General features: G+C 39.1%; 1 pseudogene; it reads left to right on the top strand.

The window, feature by feature from the left end:
- Positions 1–24,637, top strand: part of LOC127426839 (low-density lipoprotein receptor-related protein 2-like) — a 53,313-nt pseudogene that overhangs the window by 25,301 nt on the left and 3,375 nt on the right.

Below are 24,637 nucleotides of genomic sequence, written 5' to 3'. Positions count from 1 at the left end.
CAGGTCTTTTGACAGTTCTTTTCTGCTCCCCATGGCTCAGTATCTAGCCTGCTCAGTGCATCCACGTGAGAGCTAACAAACTCATTGACTATTTATACACAGACACTAATTGCAATTTAAAAAGCCACAGGTGTGGGAAATTAACGTTTAATTGCCATTTAAACCTGTGTGTCACCTTGTGTGTTTGTAACAAGGCCAAACATTCAAGGGTATGTAAACTTTTGATCAGGGCCATTTGGGTGATTTCTGTTATCATTATGATTTAAAAAGGAGCCAAACAACTATGTGATAATAAATGGCTTCATATGATCACTATCCTTAAATAAAAGTTTTTTTGCATGGTAAGTCATATTTTCAAAATCAATGCCAAAATGTCACAATTTCTGCCAGGGTATGCAAACTTTTGAGCACAACTGTATTTAATGCAATTTAACAACATTTTGTGTAAAATTGTATATATACCCAAAGAATTATCAACCGATGAACAAAACTGAGAGCTCTCTTGCCCAGCCTATGTTGTCACGTCTCTAACACGAGAGAGTGCCGGAAAGCAGGTGCAAAACTCCAGTGTCGCAAAACTCTAGTCTTTAAAGGGGCCATGTCCAGTTTATAACTAGAGTTAAATTACATTACATTTCTCCACTTGGCTACATGTAAAAGGACCGTGTCACTGTCATACAAGTATTTTTATTCTTCTAATTAATTGCATACAGTCCATTTACACTACCAACTTCTTGTGAATTTGCTGTCTTTGTTTATATCGCTGGTGCTTGAGGGAGTAGACTATATAATAGGAAAACTCAGAATTAAATTGCACTTGACCCAGTCCATTAGCACTTTGGCTGCAAAAGTTCGCCAAACCCAATTGCGTCTAGACTAAAAAAATACCAAAACTTTGTGGCCAAGCCCAATGACTTTGCACTTTTGACTTATAGTATAGTGTTGTGCTTAGCGCTAGCACTCTTAAAATAGGGCCCGCCATCTTTATTCCATGATCTAAACAATTTCCTAAATATTTAAAAGTTTTTCTACTTCCTAAATTCTCTCTCTCTCTCTCTCTCTCTCTCTATCTTTTTAGATGAAGATGACTGTCAAGTGAATAAAGGGGGCTGCATTGATGATTGTATACAGGGCCCATTTGGGGCTCAGTGCACCTGTGACCCAGGATTTCAGCTGTTGAACGACTCGAAGACCTGCGATGACATAAATAAGTGTATGATCCCTGGCTTCTGCAGCCAGACCTGCTTCAATGAGCGAGGCTCCTTCTGATGCTGCTGCCAGGATGGTTACCAGCTGGAGCCTGATGAACGCACATGCAAAGCCAACTGTAAGCCACATCTCCATTACTTACCCTTACATTTCTAACATGATTGGGCTTTTTTGAGGAGTAATATGATGGTGTATTGTATAGGTATGGTCATGAAAACAGTGGTTTTACTGTACTGAGACCAAGTGCAGGAGAGTTATAATTCTTTGTCAGTCATGTGTAATGAAACTGAATCTGCTCTAGCCCGAGGTGAAGCCTTACTTCTTGTGGCCAAATGCTACGAAGTTGTGTCTAACCGCATCAGCTTCAGGCCACCCATCATCCAACCCATTGTCAGTGGCCAGAGCATCATCACTGTAGACTTTGATAATGTCAACAGAAGAATCTACTGGAGTGATGCCTCTCAGAAAATGATCTTTAGTTCATTACGGAATGGCACAGACCAACAGCAGGTAAGTAATACAAGGAAATAAAGATTTATCTGGTTGTCTTTTAGGGTGTAGCCTTTCATTTCATCTCAGGAAACCTGACAAGAAATCTTGAGGTCAGATTTCACTCCAAAACCAAAAGACAAATTAATAAAAAAATGTAGTCTATTGTTAGAATATTTGCACTTTAACTTTTTCTTTTCAAACAATTAAACACATTTTAACCCTTAATTATCTTTACTGTATGCATCTTTTATTGTCTTTTTGTGTGTGTGTGTGCGCAATATATTTTTTTTAAATTAAAATAATTACATTTTAATTAAAGTACAACAAATAGAGTTTACAATGATGTAAATGTGTTTTGAATATCAAGTAAAATGTATAAAAAAATTCTATTTTCATATTTTATGGTATAATATTTTTGATTATATTAATTATTATATTACTATAAATTGAATACATTTTATGTTATAAAATATAAAAAATATACATTTTAAAATGAACGTTACTTTATATTTTATTTTTATAGAGATAATATTACATTAATTCTTATTATATTAATCTTTTTTCATGTTACAGTAATAAGGATGAGACTAATTTTGCAATACAGTAATGAGAATTTGGGAGTAAAATTATCTTAATTTTTCTGAAAATAATTTCACATTGCAAAAAACAATTTAAGGGTCCAATGTGATTTAGACACCTCTTTTTGAAATCCATCTGGATTTGTTTGACTGTATTCATCTACTACTTTTTGGGACAAACTCATTCCATGATCCTGGTATGTTAGGTGTTCTCCTCAGGACTGGTACCAGAAAATTATAGCAGTGGATTGGGTGGGTAGAAACCTTTACTGGACCAACTATGTCATGGAGAACATTTAAGTATCCACTCTAAATGGCCGCTTCCAGAAGATCCTGATTACCAAGAATGTCACCAGCCCTCATGGACTGGCTCTAGATCCCCGCAACCAGTAGGCATTTTGGACAAAATTATTTGTTTGCACTTTATTATAATCTTTAAAATGTTGTTTAAGGGACTGCAATAAAAGTTTTGCTGTTTAAGATGACTTACTTTTAAAGATACTGTCTTTTATACTAAAAATATAATTTCTTCTATTCTCAGTATCAATCTAATGTTCTGGTCGGACTGGGGTCAGAACCCCCGTATAGAACAGGCAAGCATGGACGGGTTGGCAAGAAGACCAATTGTGACCAGTAACGTATCTGATTGTGACCAGTAAGGTATACTGGCCTAATGGTCTTACCTTGGATTACACAACCAGAAGAGTATACTTCGCTGATGCCTACCTAAAATATATTGACTACTGTGACTACGACGGCAAAAATCAAGTCTTTGCAAGTGAGATGGTAAGAGTTAATCCCCAGACAAAATCTGGTGCAAAAGTCATTTTAAATTAAAGGGATAGTTGACTCAGAAATTAAAAAATCTGTATTAATTTACTCACCCTCATTTTGTTCCAAACCCTTATAAATTTCTCTCTTCCATGGAACACACAAGGAGATGTTAAGCAGTATCAGTCTCAGTCACCATTCACTTTGATTGCATAATTTTTATTCATACAATGAAAGTGAATGTTTTTCTGGATCTATGTTCTTCTGTCTTCACTCCCTGTCATCACACCTTGCAGGTATTTCAGCAACCCCATGGTATTACCATTTTTGAGGACAACATTTACTGGAGTGACCGGTACACAGGTCAAATCATGAGGACTAACAAATTTCATGGAGAAAACATCACCATCCTTCTGTCTGGCATTTACCAGTGCATGGGTATCATCATGGATCACCCTGTAAAGTAGCCTTTAGGTCAGACTTTTATGCAGATTATTGATAGAAGGACTACATTACTCCTGAATGTTTTTTTTTGTTTTTTTCATGTGAATAACAAAGTGTCTGTTGGCTTCCATGCAGCACTTAACCCCTGTGCGAGCCATTCGTGCAGTCAGCTATGCTTGCTTTCGATTTTAAGACCTCGATACTATAGATGCACCTGTCAGTCCCTGGATGTATAAATTAGGCATATGTGGTATCATTTGAAAACTCAGAATCTGACATTTTTAGAGAACCCCATCACTTTTGCATTTAGTTACATAAAATAATAAAATAAGGCCTGAAAACATTTGTGTCGCAAATTGGCCCCACCTAGAGGTTACGTTGTAGAATTTTTAAATGAATATAAAAGTCATTCACATACCAGTCATATAAAAACATTTTATTTTGTTGCCATAATACCACAGTTTTAATTATTTTCAAAAATATCACAAAGTGTAATTTTATTTCGATGAGGCATTAAATGCAAACGTCACTTTTCTGTGCTGACCACTGATCTGTAAGCCCCAAATAACTTCAAACGTTATATCAAATCTTACCTTGGGTTGTTAGCTTTAAAATGAGATAAAGAAATTACTTGTTTACTTGTTTGTGAGCTTGCGTGGGTAAATAATCCAATTTTGTGTCCGAAATTATTTGAACAAAATATGAAGTTCAGTAGAAAAAATATGACAAACAAATCATCAGCAAAATAGGTTCTCATCTATTGAAGATAAAATATTACACATCATTGTAAAGCTAAGATTCTCTGTTTTCCAAAGACACCTAGATTGGGCTTCTAGACAACTCAGTGTGAAAGCTCTTAGCATAAAAAGAAAAAAAGACTTGTTGTCTATGGGTGAGTGCTAAAATGCATTAGAGCACAACTTACATTTCAGATCAGTATAATGTGATGGAATGTGATAGAGAGAAAGTTATTTTTTCTAGTACTTGCTGCCATCCAGTGGAATAAAATAAGACTTGTTGCTCGAAAATAGAGCACACAGAAATGAAATGGCATGCTTTTAAACTTTAGAAGAAAAAAATTATGTTGATCATAAAATTGTAAACGTATACAATGTTATTATAAATTAGTGCAATTGTTTCTTAAAATGTAGGGGGTTATCTGTAAAATGAGACCATTTTTATGAAATTAGTCCACTGTATGTGTGAACAGGGAGCTTTTAAATTTGAGTGGTAAAAGAGGTTAAGTCGATGTCCATTTCCTTTATAGTGGTTTACAGCTGTTACAAAGTACTGTAGTATTGAACCTGTCTAAGAAAAAAAAATAAAAAAATACATAATTGTTGTGTTTACCATGAAACTAAAGTTAAATATTTTTCTCAGGGCTCTATTTATAGGAGTAAGACAGATGGGGCCAATCGAACTCAATTTGCACCAGCTGCTATCACTGGCTCTCCCTCTGGTCTCACATTTGATTGGATAACACGAATCATGTACTACACCAGTCCCTCAACTAGGGCTATTGAGGTGAACAACACAATTTATAAAATAAGATACTTAACACATCATGCTACCAAATGTGATATTTTATATATGAATGTATTTAATTACATATTAAAAGTAAATACTTTGCTCTGCTCCACCCATAGGTCATTAAGGTTGATGGATCTCAACATTACAGGAAGACTATCATCACAAACACAGGAAAACCAGAGGGAGCTGGTCAGCCAATAGGAATAGCTCTTGATCCAGCCAGGGGGTAAACACATTATTCTGACTAGTACACATTTGTCCTGTGCTAATTTATGTGTCAGTGTTTGGATATTATTGTCATCATCCACTCTACACGAAACTGTTCTGGACAGACTGAGGGACGGACATTGGTGTTCCACCAAAGTTGGCCAGTGCAGACATGGATGGTGATAATCTCAGAAACCTCTACACGGGTAACCTGGGCAACATTGAGATTATCGCCACAGACATTGAAGCCAGGAAGCTCTACTGGGATGTCCCTCAAATTGGGATGGTGAAAAGCATAAACTTCCTTATGAAGCCACATACAGAAGTAATTAATTACACATTTGCTTGATTTTGTCTGGTTTTGGCATTGATATGTCAGATGCAGACTGTGTGTAGTACAGTACACACCAGAGAACCAGAGCTGTGATGATGCATTTCCACCTTAATTTACCAGTGTAAATCTAACTTTTTTATATTTGAAACAATTTCATGTGAATTTATAATACTATTCTTTGAGTTATATTACCATGGAATTAAGGAGTCAGAGACAGTCAATTTGACATCTTTCTCTTTTTTGACTGCCATAATCCATCTCTCTTAATTTTTTTTTCTTTTGGAAAGTTGTGGAAACATAATAGTGAATTTGTTTCTGTTGGAGAAAATTACAACTTAAAAATAATATTTGTTATGTTCTCCCATGTAGGCTACATCTTCCAAGTTCCAAACACAAAACAAGAGCCTATTTCTTTCTTTTCTGGTATCGTTCTGGAATAGAAATTACAGTGCTGAAACAATTGCAAAGTTTCGACCTCTTGGCCTCAATCAAGCCTGATAAATGATTATACAATTTTGGAACATTAATAATGATGTGCGGACACTGACTATTGTTTTTTTAATATAGCAACTGTTTTTGTCAATTAATCTGTGGTTGTCAGATTGAGTGTGGAACCATGGATGGTGAGAGCAGGGTGACTATCGTGAGTGGTTTATCACATCCCTGGGGCATCACTGTATACCAAAAAATATCTCTACTACACTGACCTTGACTATGAGGTCATTGAGAGAATGGACAAGAACATGGGCGCAGACATGGTGGTGATGAGGAGTGGCATGGCTGGGGTGCGGGCACTAAAAGTGCATGCCAGAGACAGTGAGTGATTATAGCATTTACATTTACATTTGTTCATTTAGCCAATCATTTATCCAAGCAACATACAAATGAGATCAATACAAGAAGAGACAAATGAAGGGATAGTTTACCCCCCCCCCCCCCCCCCCCCCCAAATTAAAATTCATAATTTACTCACCCTCATGTTTTTTCCTGTTGGAACATAAAAAAAAAAAAAGCACTTTTTAAAAATCACTTGTTATATTCTGTTCATCACCAATCGTTTATATCCAGACTCTGCTAGAACCACCAACGCTTGCAGCATCAACAATGGAGGGTGTCCTCATCTGTGTCTGCCAAAACTAATGGACAGAAGACATGTGCCTGCACCACAGGTTTCATCCCATCTCAGGACGGCTCCCGCTGTGAGCAGTATGACTCTTATGTTGTAGTATCCTCTCCCAGATTTATTAGAGGGTTCCACATCAACAGTTCAGACCACTCTGAGGCCATGGTTCCTGTGGGAGCTAGTGAGTATTGACAACATTGTTAGACTGTTTGAAACTTGTTTAAGTATTTGTGACTCGCTCCATTTTTTTTTTGTGTCAAATTGACCCAGAAAACATGTTACATTTTATACACTAAAGCAACAAGGAACGTCTTAGCCAGCATTTATCTGATTAAATCTCTGCAATGGTTTGAAGTAGAAACATAATAATTATATCATTGGAAAGCTGAGACCTTTTTTTAATTTCAGTGGAATAAAACTGAAAATGTATTTGTAGGTCAAAGTGGCTTAACATTATTCAAATTTTATAGCATAGAGTACAAAAGATTTAGAAAGGCATTTTTTTATGTTTTTATTTTATTTTTTTTATTTTTTTTTAGAAAGGTAGTGGTAATATTTCATTACCAACCAATTGATTCTGTGATTCATATTTTGTCTTTCATATAGCACCTCAAAAATATTTTAAAGGAGTGGTTGTGTTGAACCATTTATAATTATTATGTGTGTGTATATATACATATATAATTGTACAATAGGTTAGTCCTATGATTTAACATTGTGTTGTAATGTGTTTGTTGTTCACTGCAATAATTCATGCTGTGCTTTTCTTCTTAAGGTACTTACTCAATTATTGACAAGCTGGACATGCACATCACCTCTGGCTTCCTGTGTTGGATTGATAACAGTACCTACTCATCCTACAGAGGTCTTCACAGGGCCAAGACAAATGGCTCCCGCTATTCTTCTCTCATACTCAGTTGGGAACTGGAAGGATTCAAGGCTTGGCTGTAGATTGGATAGCAGGTAAATTACTGTTTTTATTTTTGTGTGTGTGATCAACATTTTATTTATTTTATTTTATTTTGATTTCAATCATACACTTTGATATAACATATGAAAATGAACAATGAACAATCATATGCATCTAACCAGTACTCAGACTATCTAACAAGGAACACATACTGTATAAACATGGTTTAGACACATAAACACACAGATATACATACAGTTTTGTGTATGTGTATAGAGTATGTATTATTCTGAAAACATGTACATATACGTACATTGCCAAAGATATGTATACTTGTATACACATACAGAAATAAAATAAAAGTATTGTTAATATATGTTGTGAAACATATTCTTTTCCTGTTTTTTTTGTTTTTTTGTTTTTTGTTTTTTGATTTTTTCAGGAAACATGTACTTCACTATCACATACACTACTCAGACATATCTCGAGGTGTTACATCTAAACTCAAGTGATCGACTGATCCTGCTAAAGAGTTCAGTGGATTGTCCCCAGGATCTTGCCGTCAGCTCCAAACTGCATCTGCTATTCTGGACTGATGCTGGCCAGTCACTTAAGATCGAAAGTGCTCTTTTAGATGGTACCAGTTGGACTATTCTTGCATCTGACAGCCTATCATCTCCCTGAGGCCTTACAAATGACTACATTAATGACTTCCTCTACTGGGTTGATGATGCGATAGATATGATCTCATGCATGGCAGTCGATGGTTCTCAGCGACAGATTGTTCGCTACCCCTCCCCGTACAGTGTTGCCATCTTTGGCAGCTACATGCTATGGGTGGATCGCAAACTGGGCAAACTCTTTCAGGCCAGCAAGCTGCTTGGGAATACAGACACTCCTGAGGTCATCTGAAATGGCATTGAGCATCTGACAGATGTTGCAGTGTTTGACCCCCATGTTCAGCCCACTGCCGCCAACCAGATTGGTTTCAACCCCTGTCAAGAGGACAATGGGCGCTGCCAACAGTTTTGCTTTGCAACGCCTGAGCAGCAGCAGCCCAAATGCGCCTGTGCCCATGGCTCCCTGCTCAGCAATGGAGTCTCTTGTGGTTTTGGCCTTGATGAGTACCTCATCTTCACCACAGATTACTCTCTGAACAGCATCAGGCTGGACCCAGATGACCACAGCTCTCCATTTCCCAATTTTACCCTGGGCTATGGTGTTATGGCTTTAGAGTTTGACTTTCAGGATAAGAGAGTGTTCTTTACCCAGTACTTGGGTTTAGCAAAGAGTAAAATAGGATACATCACAACCACGAGTAGCACCAGCCCTCCAATCACCATAGCCAGTGGTACAGCCTGATGCTTTATCATTCTCTGAATTAATACGCAGAAAGGACCCACTTAACATTAGATGTCTTTAACTACCATTTACTTAAGAATTTTATACAATGTACTTATTATGCACTTATGTGTTGTTGCATTGTACTTACATTTAAAGTACCTGCATTTAATTACATCTGTAGTTACACTGTTAACTTTACCCCCAGGTTTGAGAAGTAACAGAATACATGTAACGGGATTACGTATTTAAAATACAAAATATAAGTAACTGTATTCCACTACAGTTACAATTTAAATCATTGTTAATTAGAATACAGTTACATCCAAAAAGTATTTTGATTACTGAAGAGATTACTTTGCATTTTTTTGTCATTTGTTTCATTTAATATTTAGTCCTTTCAGATGGAAAACATTTATACATATAAATGATGCAATCCAAAGTGCACTTGACCAGCAGTGAAACACTTTCTTATGATGTGTTACATTCATACGAGCAGACAGAGAATTAAGTTTCAAGTACATCTCCGGCCAAGATGAAGAAGGGGTTTTGCAGCCCCTACTTCATTGTACTGAAGAAAGGCGAGTACTGAACCGGGCTTTACACAGACTCCCGTTCAAGATGCAAAAACACATTCTAGCGAGCGTCCGGCATCAAGATTGGTTCGTGGTGGTAGACATGAAGGACGCGTACTTCCACATCTCGATTCTACCTCGACACAGACCCTTCCTGTGGTTTGCATTCGAGGGTCGGCGTATCAGTACAAGGTCCTCCCTTTCGGCCTGTCCTTGTCCCCTCGCATCTTCACGAAGGTCACAGAGGCAGCCCTTCAGACTCAAGTCCCTTGATGGGCATGGTGCCGCGGGACACATCGCGTGGCCATCACGCTGATCTGTCGCTGCCTCTAACAGCCTTTGGACCGACTTTGCATTTCTATGGGCATGGGTTCCCCTAGAGCAGGTCTCCAGGCGCATCGTGGTTACAAAAGATGCCTCCTAGATGGGCTAGGGCGCCGTATGCAACAGGCACACAGTCACCGGCTCCTGGACTGGCCCGCGTTTGTGTTGGCACATCAACTGCCTAGAGTTGTTGGCAGTACTGCTCATCCTGCGGAGGTTTCGGCCGTTGATCCAGGGCAAGCACGTGTTGGTCCGGACGGACAACACAGCATTGGTAGCGTACATCAACTGCCAAGGTGGTCTACGCTCCCATTGCATGTCACAACTCGCCCGCCGTCTCCTCCTCTGGAGTCAGCAGTGCCTCAAGTCACTACGATCCACTCACATTCCAGGCGACCTCAACACCGCAGTGGACGTGCTGTCACGTCAGGTTACCCTCAGGGGAGAGTGGAGACTCCACCCTCAGGTGGTCCAGCTGATTTGGTGTCGATTCGGTTAAGCACAGGAAGACCTGTTTGCTTCCCGGGAATCCTCCCACTGCCCGCTTTGGTACGCCCTGACCAAGGCACCCCTTGGTATAGATCCGCTGGCATGCAAATACACGTTTCCCCCAGTGAGCCTACTTGCACAGACCCTGTGCAGTGTCAGGGAGGACGAGGAGCAGATCATCCTAGTAGCACCCTACTGGCCCACCCAGATGTGGCTCTCGGATCTCACGCTCCTCGCGACAGCCCGCCCCCCCCTCCCCCGGCGAATTCCCCTTAGGAAGGACCTTCTTTCTCAGGGACGGGGCACCATCTGGCACCCGTGACCAGACCTCTGGAATCTCCACGTCTGGCCCCTGGATGGGACGTGGAAGACCTAAGTGGCCTACCACCCGTGGTGGTATACACGATCACTCAGACTAGGGCTCCCTCTACGAGGCACCTGTATACCTTGAAGTGGCGTCTGTTCACTAAGTGGTGTTCTTCCCGACGCGAAGACCCCCAGAGATGTGCAGTCGGATCAGTGCTTTTCTTCCTGCAGGAGAGGCTGGAGGGGCGGCTGTCCCCCTCCACTCTGAAGGTGTATGTAGCCGCTATTTCGACTTGATCATCAGGTTCCTGAGAGGCGCTAGGAGGTTGAATCCCTCCAGACCATGCCTCGTCCCCTCGTGGGACCTCTCTGTAGTCCTTCAGGGTCTACAGGGAGCTCCCTTTGAGCCCTTGGAGTCAGCTGAACTTAAGGCACTCTCTTTGAAGACTGCCCTCCTGACTGTGCTCACTTCCATCAAAAGGGTAGGGGAACTGCGGGCATTCTCTGTCAGCGAATTGTGCCTGGAGTTCGGTCCGGGTTACTCTCACGTGATCCTGAGACCCCAACCGGGCTATGTGCCCAAGGTTCCCACGACTCCTTTTAGGGATCAGGTGGTGAACCTGCAAGCGCTGCCCCAGGAGGAGGCAGATCCAGCCTAGGCGTTGCTGTGTCCGGTGCGAGCTTTACACATCTATTTGGATTGCACGCAGAGCCTTAGAAGCTCTGAGCAGCTCTTTGTTTGCTTTGGTGGACAGCGGAAAGGAAATGCTGTCTCCAAACAGAGGATCGCCCACTGGGTCATCGACGCCATCACAATGGCATATCAGGCTCAGGACATGCCACCCCCTGCGGGGTTCCGAGCCCACTCCACCAGGAGAGTGGTGGCCTCTTGGGCCCTGGCCAGTGGCGCCTCTTTGGCAGACATCTGCAGAGCAGCAGGTTGGGCAACACCCAACACCTTTGCGAGGTTCTACAATCTCCGGGTTGAGCCGGTCTCGTCCTGTGTATTGGCAGGCACGAGCAGGTAAGTTCCGGGACAACTGGCCGGGTGTACTGCTTGCGCATAGCGCTTTTCCCTTCACTTGAGGTGAAGACGTGCGCTCTTGACTTTCAATCGTGTTCACAGACTGTGATCCTTGGATGATTTTCCTCCTTAGCCCACTGGCAATTGAGTTTGCAGAGAAACTCGCTGACCAGCCCAATACGTGCGCTAATGAGCCCCTGTACTGAGGTAGGTGCTCAACATGTGCTGGTTCCCCGAAGATGACCCCATGTGATATCTTCCACAAAAATTGTTTCTCTGATGGCAAACTGCATCTTCCTTGGGCAGAGGCCCCTCTGTCCCCGGTCGCCATGCTCTGTAGAAACTCCTCCCCCTTCGGGTAGGACCTACCATGGGACCTCTCCACATGACATACTTCCGACAAGACTTGGTAAGACCATGTGACGTATTCCACTCAACCCCCCCCCTTTTGGGCGGGGTGTGGTCTCCACGGTGTCTTCCCCTTGGGAAGGACACCCCCCGACGCAGACACTTATGGCTCCCAGTCAGTTAACAAATTCCACTCTTTTTTGGGGAGAAAAGAGAGGGAAAAGAGGCCACGGCTGGGCTAGCCTGTCACTGTAGTTGGGCAGTCGGCTTGTTCCTGATGGACCATTCGATGCCCATAAAAGCATTGGGGGAGGTTACATGACGGCCTGGTACACTGGCTACAAAGCACACAGCAGTCTGCCCGTCACACACCGCCAGTTCACGTAACACAGTTCAGCTAGTTGTGGCATTTTGTATAGGGACCCCTAGTGTCACTACATCGACACAACGTCAAGTGAGTGACAGATAGGGAACGTCCTGGTTACTTTCGTAACCTCCGTTCCCTGATGGAGGAAACGAGACGTTGTGTCCCTCCTGCCACAACTCTGACCTACCCGCTGAAATGTCCAGGACCCAGTCTCAGCTCCTCAGCACAAAACCTGAATGAGTGGTTGCGAGCCAGCTCCTTTTATACCCATATGTCCGGGGGAGTGGCATGCAAATTCCACTTGCCAATTCCCATTGGCCTTTTCTCAAAGATCAGAGGTGTTTGGGGCTCCCAAGGGCAACCCCTAGTGTCACTACATCGACACAACGTCTTGTTCCCTCTGTCAGGGAACGGAGGTTACGAAAGTAACCAGGACAATATGACAGTTTGTTTTAAATGATTAGAAAAAAACATGCGCACATAAAGATAAAAAAATGTTTTGATAGTGAAACAGAGCCATACTGTTTGCACTTTTGGAAGAATCAACCTATGAAATGGCTACAAACTTATTGTCTCTGCATATTAAGCTGGGATGCAAGAAAGTATTTTAACATTGAATGCCATTGATTGTGCATGTGAAACTTTTCTCCTTAGCTGTGACCGTGTGAATGACTGTGGGGATGGCAGTGATGAGATCGGCTGTGTGTACGACACCTGCTCCAGTCGTGAGTTTACCTGTCAGAATGGAATGTTTATCCCGTCAACGTTTGTATGCGATGGAGAAGCTGACTGTCGATGAACTGATGAACTAGAGGGGTTGTGCAGTAGCCCGGAACCCACCTGTGCACCTGGACAATTTCTGTGCAATTCTGGAGAATGCACTGACAATCTCAAGGTCTGCAACCAGCAGAGGGACTGCTCTGACAACAGTGATGAGAAGGGCTGTAGTAAGATACAATATTTGGAAAGGCTTTACCATAAATAGTGGCCCCAAAAAGCATTTTGACACTTTTAGACTCTTAATTCATGCTTAAACATTTTGGCATTTCATTGCATTACATAGCAAAAAATCAAACCAACTGGCATCTGCATACAAAAGTTGCTAGACCTTTTTCAAGTACTTAACCACTGGGTCCATAGGTGACTTTTAGTGGATATACTGTATAAAGTCAAATACCATTCATACAGGTGTCCCAGCAGAGTAAACACAGTTAAAGTTCTTCATATTAACTTTTTGTCTTAATTTTCTAGCATATATCAATTGTTAAACATTTTTTGTGGAATGTTTTGCTTGAAAAGTGTGTTTGTGAAAATTCCCTCACCCTTATGCCATCTCAGATGTATATGACTTTCTTTTTTCTGCAGAGCACAACTGAGGATTTTTAGAAGAATATCTCAGCTCTCAAGGTCCATACAATGCAAGTGAATGGTGATTAAAACTTTGAAGCTCCAAGAAGCACAAATGCAGCATAAAAGCTCATAAGGCTCAAGTGATTTAATCAATTTCTTCTGAAGCTATCCAGTCAGTTTCGGGTGAGAACAGACCAAAATATAACTCCTTTTTCACTATAAATCTTGACATCATCAGTCTTCTTGGTGATCATGATTTCAAGCTCGATTCCACTTCCTAGCACCATTTATCACTCTGCGCATGCGTCAAGCACTAGGAAGTGTAATCAAGCTTGAAATTATGATTGTGCCTAGAGACTGTAATGGCAAGATGTACATTTAAAAACTAGTTACATTTTGGTCTGTTCTCACCCAAAATTGATAAGCTCACTTCAGTAGACATGGATTAAACCACTGGAGTCGTATGGATTACTTTTATGCTGCCTTTGTGTGCTTTATGGAGCTTCAAAATTTAGGTCACAATTCACTTACATTGTATTTGCCTACAGAGCTGAGATATTCTTCAAAAGGTATTTGTTTGTGTTCTGCTGAAGAAAGAAAGTCATACACATCTGGGATAGCATGAGGGTGAGTAAATGATGAGAGAATTTATTTTTTGGGTGAACTATTCCTTTAGCTGTATGAAATGAAGTTACTCTACTTAACAAATTATATCACTTGTTCAAAAAAATGACAATAATCTGATGTCTTTCACCTGCTTTCTGCAATTCTGTCCCTCCACAGGCATAAATGAATGCATTAACTCAGCCGTCCACCAGTTGCACACAACTGCACAGACACTCCCACAGGTTACTACTGCTCCTGCAGGGAAGGCTACAAACTCATGTCAGATGGCAAGGCCTGTGAGGACATAGATGAGTGCAAGGAGATGCTGGGAGTGTGCAGTCAGGTTTGTGAGAATGCTGTGGGCTCCTTCCACTGCAAGTGTGCCCCTGGATATTTGTGGGAGCCCGATGGCCGCACCTGCAGGCAGAAAAGTGGGATCTCCCCATATCTCCTCTACTGCAACCGTTACTACATCCGTACCTGACTGCTGATGGATCTTCACTCTCAGTGGTGCTGCAAGGCCTGTCCAACATTGTAGCTCTTGACTTTGATACCTCTGAGTAAACGCTTGTACTGGGTGGCGTAATGCATTTTGAGAGGATGAATTTAGATGGGACAGGGAGGGAGGTCATATTGCAGTGTGACCTGGGTGGAGCAGAGGGCCTGGCTGTGGACTGGGTGGGCCGGTAAGTTAATGAGGACCATCAGACTTAGTTCACCCTAAAATGAAATTTCTGTCATTATTTACTGACACTTATTTATTTATTTTAAACCAGTCTGACTTTCTTCCGTGGAACACAAAAGGAGAAACTGATTGTTTTTATTTCTATGAAATTACAAAGAAGGAAGTCTGCAGCTTTTAAGCTTCAAAAAGGATGTGAAATCACCATAAAAATATAAGTATTGTTAAACAGATAATTTTATGTAAAGAGCAGACCAAAATTGAAGTGAATCGATATTCACTTATAATCTTCACCACCAGAAGGCTGATCATCTGATTCATTGATCAGACTCTAAAGAATAATTATTTTCATGAATCAGACATTGTTACTTCTCTGTTGTGGAGAGCAAGGACAGATTTCAAGATTTACAGTCAATAACGGACCAATTTTGAATATGTTTTTGCGTAATTTTTTAAGCTTGAAAGGTCCAATGGTAATACTTTCTTTAAAGCCCATATCTACAGTATAATGCATTGTAAAGGCGTTATAAATGCATTTATAATATCTCATAATACACCTTATAATATGTTACATCTTAGGTAATTGGAACTATTGTTATTATACATCATAATACTTGACATATTCATAGTTATACCTCAAAGAGTATAATGCATTATAACACAATCAACAATGAATTTTATCTGCATAAGTTATGTAATATATATATATATATATATATACAGTATATATATATAATAGGTATCGTAAGTGCTGTCATGCAAATGCAGCATAGTGTCAACAGTCAAAAGACTTTATAACGTGATCATATAACATTATAAGTGCTCTTAGCCTGTTTGAAGTTACAAAAGCAATGTCTTCCTATTAACAGCCATAACATAAACTTGTAACATACAGTACATTACAAGTCAAACTTAAATAATATAAGTTATTTAAAAATGTGCAGGATACAATGGAACACACATTCACAATGTAAATTGAGACATTAAGAAATTTCCTGTGCAATTTTGCCCAAGAGGGTGTAATTTAAGTGGAACATAGGCCAAATGCCTATTGAAAATGTACAATAAAGCTTGCAAATATATTAAAATATATAATATGCATTTTACAAGCTTGACTTGTAATGTCTTATAACTACTTAAAAATATTTTATGGATGTTTATAAGAAGATATTGCTTTTGTCACTTTACTTAAAGCATAGCTAATATACTGTAATATAAATACCTGTGTATATATATATATATATATATATATATATATATATATATATATATATATAATACATTTTATCTTTTACAGATTAAATTTGATGTTTATAATGAATTATAATTGTGGTTACAGTTATTTATGACATATAAGGTGTATAAGACATTATAAATGCATTACAATGCTTTTGTAATGCCTTTATAATGCATTATAAATATTGGCTACATAGAAAGTGTTACCGGTCCGATCAACATTCTTCGTAATTGCAAGGAAAAAATTAACAGCACATTCTTCAGAAATTCCCCTTTTGTGTTCTATGGGAGAAAGAAAGTGATGCTGGTTAGTAACATCATAAGGATGAGTGCATGATGACAAAGTACTCATTTTGGTGTTCAAAGCTTGATTCAAACTTTCACTTTAATATATTCAGTATATTCTAAAAATAACTGGGCATTGCTTTCTAAACACAAGGTTTATGAGGGTTAGTGTATGGCTGGGTGTTCCTTTCATTATAGAAAGCTGTACTGGACAGATGCAACCATGGGAGCCATTCACGTGTCTGAACTTGATGGACATTACCAAAAGAAGCTCCTTCAAGATTGTGTTGACACCAACTCTACATACTGCTTTGCAATTCCTCAGGCTGTCGCTGTCAACCCTAAATATGGGTGAGAAAAATAACCATTTAAATGTATAGTAGTAGTTTGTTTGTAGTTGAACTAGCATTTGTCTAGCATTTTTATGTATGAAATTTCCAAATGTTCTTCATCCTGTTCCCGGTCAGATGGCTATAATGGACAGACTGGGGATGGACAGCTTTCACTGGCAGGGCTAGCATGGATGGATCCAGTGCATCTGCCATCATCACTTCAAAGCTGGTGTGGCCAAATGCCCTGACCATTGACTACACCAGTAACAAGATATTTTTTGCTGATGCTCACCTCAATTTCCTTGAGTAAAATAAAATACTATTATCCCTTAACTTTTCTAATAATATTATATCTAACCCAAACCAATAAATAATTGGTGATAGCATAATCATGGGTATCTCCAGCACAACACACACAGTAGGGCTACTTTATCTAAGTTAGAATACTTTTCTTTAGTGGATTTTAGTAAATTCACCACCAGCTCAGGGGCATTTGCCATAAGTCTTGTATTTTGAAACCAAACTATCCTTCTAATTGCTATTTCCTTATCCCAACAGTTATGCTGATATGGATGGACAGAACAGACACAGGGCTATAGCTGGCTCCTTGCCTCATGCTTACGCTTTGACCCTGTTTGAAGACTCTGTATTCTGGACCGACTGGAACACCCACACCATAGAGAGGGCCCACAAGTACACCGGTGCTGACCGTATTGTCATGGGCAACATCACACACTGCCCAAATGACATCCACATCTACCATCCTTACAGACAGCCTTACAGGAAGACTATAGTATATCATTCATTTCACAACTTACAACAGAAAGTTAAATTATAGTTGTTTGAAAGTATTTTTCTAGGTTTCCTTAGGTGAGAATCCTTGCAATGACCATTTCCTAACCTGCAGTCACCTGTGTCTGATTGGGTCTGATCTGCTACATGTGTGTGTCCAGATCACTTCATTGGTCTGTCAATTGGCTTTAAGATCCAGTGTGTGGCAGACTGCTCCAGCAATCAGTTCCGCTGTGGTGACAATGAAACCGAACTTGAAAAGTTGATCTAGGATACGGTTCATGTGAATTCTGTTACAGTTTGCAGTTGGAATGAAAACAATCAGTCCTAAATTGCAAAAGTGAACTGCTAATGATGTTGAATAATCTACATCTTTGCATGCTCCAGGTCACACTTATTAGAGTATAATGCAATTCTCATAGTGTAATTGCTTGCTTTAGAATAAACTGTCATTGGAAAGAAGCTCACATTCTTCACATGTCTTGCAGTGTATCTGCGGCAAAGAAACACAAGTGCCATTTCACGAGTTCACTGGTTCATATAGTCCTGGAGCACTTTAAGGTAAACGGATTTGCCGTGTTGTCCATAACTGAGACACTAAGTACACTAAGCATCTTAACACAATTCTCTTCACTCCTTTGTCCTTTTCAATTAGTCTTACATTTTCCAAATGAATATCTTGGAGGTAAATAGACAAGTTCAACGTTTTACCTATGAATGGTGTTTTAACCCTCACTTTTATCTTGCTATGCCTCCGCTTATCCTGTGTGTATCTTTCTCCTTGCAGATATAGATTAGTGTTTAGAGTGTGCCGTATGCCCACAGGTCTGCAAGAACTTTAAAGGCAGCTATGACTGTGAGTGTGCCCAGGGGTACAAGAAAGTGTGCACAGGAAATGAGTGCGAGGCTGAAGGTAGGAACACATTCTGTGATACTATATTGTGAAAACTATATTTGTGTGGAACAACACACAATAAATTTACTGATTGATTGATTGACTGATTGACTGATTGATTGATTGATTGATTGAACTTTATTATCCACAAATGTGGAAATTTTCCTTTGGCTTCTCACAAGAAAGACAAATTAGTACTCATTCACAAGTAGGATACTGAAAATAATCAGAATATGTTTAGCACAAGTCTTTGAGTAATAGGAAATTAAGTCTTCAGTATGCATGTTCATTTCTGTCATTCCTCTCTCTTAGGTCCAGGGCCGTTGCTCCTGCTGCCGGAGAACATCCGTATCAGCCGCTTCAACCTCCAGAGAGAGAAGTACCGTGACTTCCTGCAGGAAGAGGAGCACACTGTGGCCCTGGACTACGACTGGGACCACAACAACACTGGATTCAGTGTGTAATCTTTATAAGACATTAGCCTGTTCCTCCTAATACACAAATAATAAATTATCAATAATAAATTAATCACAAACCAGTTATGATAAAAGCACCAAATATGATAACTAATCACTTTCAAAGTTCACAATTTCACATCTTTTGTGCTTCATATGGTGCATTACCTTTTCTGTGTGTCAGGTATGGTGTATTTTATAGTAGAAGGGAAGGGTGCACTACCTGGTGCTATTAAACGAGCTTATCTGCCTGCTTTGGATGATCACAGTAATAACATTGCTGCTGCCGTTAACCTGGACATCAAGTATATCAACAAGTCTTATAGAATTGCAGTGGACTAGGTTGGCAGGCAAAGCATTCTGTTTACAATTCCGATATTTTTCTGGCAGTGAGGCATTTATGCATTTGGTATATCTAGACTTGACTTCTGTTATAATGCTGACTCATACAAGACTAAGGAATTACATAAATCCAGCACTTAAATCCCTTTTCTTATACAAATATTATTATATAAAGCACGTTGTAAACACTGTTTTAAAAGATGCTACTCAAAAATATTTTAGCCTATTTTTAAGATTTACGCATTTAGATTTCATAACAAAATTCCATAAAACTGAATTGTGTAGTTTTTTTATAAAATTTGTAGGTTTTTAAAATATTATTTAGTTAAAGATTACTCTATTCAGTTTGATGGAATTTTGTTGAATTTTCATGAAATTGGAATGCGTAAATCTTAAAAAAAACACCACAATAAGGTTCCATTTGTTAAAGAAATTGTTTACCCAAAAATTTAAATTCTCACATCATTTACTCACACTTAAGCCAACCCCTTTCTTTCTTCTGCAGAACTCAAGTGAATATTTTTCACATTCTTCATGCATATGTGATTGAAAATCAGGGATATTCCACCAAATACAGATTTCTGAACTCTTCCTAAGTTAAAACATTAGTATTGTGTTGTTTAAAAATGAATATGAACTTGTTTCTTTGCATTATTTTACATAAACACATACCTACAAATAGTAAATCCGGAGAAACTGATAATTTGAAGTGGTCCCTTAATTGTTCCATATAATGATGGTTGTGAGGATATGTAGGTATCCAATAATGTTATAAGTAATCCATAAAAAGTGATTTTATAGGTGAGATGAATGTGTGTGACTGGCATTATCTCTCCCTCCCACAGTGAAGAACCCTTGTAAGGGCACATGCAGTCATCTGTGTTTGTTAAGGCCAGGAGGCTACACCTGTGCTTTTCCAGAGGGCACCAGCTTCTTCCCTGGCAGCAGTACGGAGTGTGACGCAGGTGCCTTTTATACTTGTTATCTCTGTCTTTATCTTGATGATGTGATCATAAAGTAATTAATTTTAGCTATTCAAACCGACATTGCTGACGTTTGCCTGCGGGTTTCAGTAATATTACAGGATATATGATGGCAGTTCGGTTCCTGCACCAAGTCAATAATGTGGTGCACATTTATATCTCAGCTCTATTTATACTGTCATCGACTGACGATTGTGTTTTGCTGTATGATTTTTGATAGGAACTGATCCTGAACCCACCATGCCCCCTCCATGCCAGTGCATGAATCGAGGAACCTGCTATTTTGACGACAATAAGGCATGTAAGCTTATAATAATTTCTGATGAAATTGACACAATTGTAATGTTTAATGAAATTGCTTGACAAGCACTGTTTTCTGTGTTGACATATTTCCTATTGAAACAAGAAGTTTGGACAGGACATATTGAAGGGCGTGTCCCTTTTTTAAAATCGCTAACAGGCTTTATTTACTTTACATTATCATTCTAGAGAGCATTTGACTGGACAAAATTCTGTGTAGTGTAAAAAATCATTACCATTTTTAGTCCATTTTCCCAGAAGAGAAAGACTGTACATTTTAAATGTGTATATCTGTTAAAACCTTTAGAATACAGCATATAGATGACTACAAATGGCCTTTAAAAAAGGGTACATGGGTGTGTTTGTGTGTGGATGGATGTATGGATAAATTTATGTAATGCTGACTGCTAACTGTCCTCACAGCTGTCCTCCTGATTGGAAAGGAGATTTCTGCCAGACCAGTATTTATGGTGTAGTCACAACCTCAGGTAGAATCTTATGTTGGTACATAACACCCTTCTGTCACCTGGTATTAAACCTCAGCATTGCAGTTATTATGTAGCTAGTATGGAATTTGTCCTCATGCAAAACAGGTCTCTTAGCAAACGAGATGTGTACCACATCCTGTCTGCCTCTGTCACTCTTTTTACATCCACAGTTGCCATTGCTCTTGAAGTAACAGCAGCTGTAGCTATTTTCCTGGGATTACTGATATATTCTGCCCATAAGAAATCAAAAATCATGGATGCTCTGCATAACATCAATCTATATGTCAGCATATCTAACTTCAGTAGGCCCCATTTCTGGTGACAATTAATAAAAATGTCTCATTAATGAGACAGAGAACATACAGTACTCTGCAGTTAAATACAGTTACAGTACACATACCACATTAAATCTATTGTTTAACATAATTAAGGGTGGTTCATCTGAATCATCTAACAACCCACCAGAATCCAGAGAAGATAATGACAACAAAAACATCCCCAAAGGGGTTTGTACTTAACCTGTTATCTATGCATTTTAAACATATCCTGTGATTACATAATTATTTGCTAAATTAATGGTGTCTTGGTTGGTAAAAATCTGATAATATCCATATTATTAGTGCAGAGGCTTGCTTTTAAAAAGTTGAATGGAAATGTTTCATGCTAATTTGAAGATGTAGGTTTGTTTGCCTTGTTAATATCAACATATTTTGCTCTCTGGTCAAAAACAGGAGTCCAGTACATCTATAGAAGTGGAGGGAACAGGAAGAAGTTTTGAGAACCCTGCATACAGTGATGAGGGAGAAACAAAGGGCTCTCCCACCACCCCTGCCACTGTTGCGACTACAGTCATCAGCGGGCCTGCCATAGTATGTCTTTTACTGCTCTCTAGTGGAAGAAACAGTGTACTGAATTTAGTCTGAATGGGATAGTTCACCAAAACTAAAGAAAACAACAAAAAATTAATATTCACCCTCATGTCATTTAAAACCTGTATGCTTTTTTTTATTTATTTATTTATTTTTTAGTTCATTTGACTTAATGTGCTGTGTTCCAAGTATTCAACAGTTATACAAGCTTTGTGTTTGTGGAAGATTTTTAGCGAATAATGACTTTTGGTCTGTTCCTCACACAAAGCTATCAAATGGCTTCAGAAGTCTTGGAATTTATAAAATGAGTCAAATGGTTCTTTTTTCTTAATGGTTCTTTTATGTTATTACTGAAGCATGATAGCCTTTGGTCACTGTATATTTTTGTTATATGGTAAAGAGCAGCTTTATAAACAAAATACATTATTTTATGTTCCACAGAAGAAAGAAAAAACATACAGGTTTGTAGTGACTAAACAGTGTGTAAATTGTGACTGAATTTTTATTTTTAGTTGAACTATTTGTTCAAAGGGATAGTGCACCCCAAAATTAAAATTCTCTCAGCATATACTCACCCTCATGTCATCCCAGATGTGTATGACTTTCTGTCTTCTGCAGAACACAAATTAAGATTTCTAGAAGAATATCTCAGCTCTGTAGGTCCTCAAAATGCAGTTTAATGGTGGCCAGAACTTTAAAGCTCCAAAAAAGGAGATAAAGTCAGCATAAATGTAATCCATATGACTCCAGTGGTTAAATCAATGTCTTCTGAAGCAATCCAGTTGGTTTTGGGTAACTCCTTTTTCACTATATATCTTGCCATTGCAGTCACTTGGCACGATCATGATTTCAAGCTCAATTACACTTCCTAGTGCTGCTTGACACATGTGCAGAGCGCTAGATGGTGCTATAGGAAGTGTAATCGAGCCTGAAATCATGATCGCCAAGGAGACTGCTGTCAAAATCTACAGTTAAAAAGGAGTTTTGTTTTGTCTGTTCTCACCCAAAACCAACTGGATCAGGGCTGTAGCTAATGGGGTGAAAGGTGGTAATGATTCTAGGGGCCCACAGGTCAAGGGGGGCCCACAACAAATTTTTTACTGTATTTCTTTAAATGAAAGGGGCCCTGATCAATATACAGTCAGGGGGCCCAGAATTCCTTGCTACGGCCTTGACTTGATCACTTGTGAAGACATTGCTTGAACCACTGGAGTTTGATGGATTATGTTTATGCTGACATGATCTGCTTTTTGGAGCTTCAAAGTTCTGTCCACCATTCACTTGCAGTGTATGGACCTACAGAGCTGAGATATTCTTCTAAAAATCTTCATTTGTGATCTGCAGAAGAAAGAAAGTCATACACATCTGGGATGGCATGAGGGTGAGTAAATGATGAGAGAATTTTCATTTTTGGGTGAACTATCGCTTTAAAGTAAAAAACTGAATGTCAGGCTCAGTGTTTTCTTTAAATCTTTTGGCATTCAGGAGAGTATTGAAAACCCAGTTTATGCTACTGAGATGAACTCTGTGACCCAGCTAAATGATGCTGCAACCCCTGCCAAAACAGATGCCATTCCAACCAACACTAAGCCTGACAAGTTTAGCAATGTATGATTTATTTTCCTGGAAATGATTTCACTTTGTTTGGTTGGATGATTTGAATTAAAAAGTATAATGTTTAAAAAAACCAAAAATAAAAATAAAAATAGATGGCACTCCTAAGGCTGAAATTATCTATTTAACAAAGTTTGAATGGAGTCTGGATATGGGATATTCCGGGTTCAATACAAGTTAAGCTCAGTTGACAGAATTTGTGGCATAATATTGATTACCACAAAAGCAAAATCTGGGTTGCAGTGAGGAACTTACAATGGAAGTGAATGGGGCCAATTTTTGGAGGGTTTAAAGGCAGAAATGTGAAGCTTATAATTTTTTTAAAAGCACTTATATTCATTCTTCTAATAAAGCTTGTGTATTATTTGAGCTATAAAGCTGTTTCAATCATTTTATGGTCGTTTGCAGGGTTTACGTTTTGTCTGATTTCTTTTGTTTTTGTGTATTTCTCATACTAAATTGTTTCAAAAATTCAAACAAAATCTAACATAAAACAAAGGCAATCTGAGTAAACACAAAATTCGGTTTTTATATGATAATGTTATTTATTAAAAAAATTATTAAAGTTATCCAATACCAACTGGGCTTGTGTGAAAAAGTATTTGCCCATTAGTTACTAAATCCCCAAATCTATGAAACTGCATTCATAAAGGGATTCAGCTGGACTAGACCACCCAGGCCTGATTACTGCCAGCCCTGTTCAACCAAATCAACACCTAAATATAACTTTTTCAGCAGCATGAAGTTGGCTAAAAGGTCCCACCCAATAGCACTATGCCAAGGTCAAAAAAAATTCCAGAAATGATGAGGAAAAAGTTGACAGAAATACATCAGTCTGGGAAGGGTTACAAAACTATTTCAAAGGCTCTTGGACTCCAAAGAACCACAGTGAGAGCCATTATCTCCAAATGGAGAAAATTTGGCACAGTAGTGAACCTTCCCAGAAGTGGCCGACCTTCCAAAATTCCTCCAAGAGCGCAGCAACGACTCATCCAGGAAGTCACAAAAAAGCCAAGGACAACATCCAAGGAACTGC

Source organism: Myxocyprinus asiaticus, chromosome 36, assembly GCF_019703515.2.
Source record: "Myxocyprinus asiaticus isolate MX2 ecotype Aquarium Trade chromosome 36, UBuf_Myxa_2, whole genome shotgun sequence".
Taxonomy (NCBI): domain Eukaryota; kingdom Metazoa; phylum Chordata; class Actinopteri; order Cypriniformes; family Catostomidae; genus Myxocyprinus; species Myxocyprinus asiaticus.
This window is presented reverse-complemented; position numbering and strand designations above follow the sequence as displayed.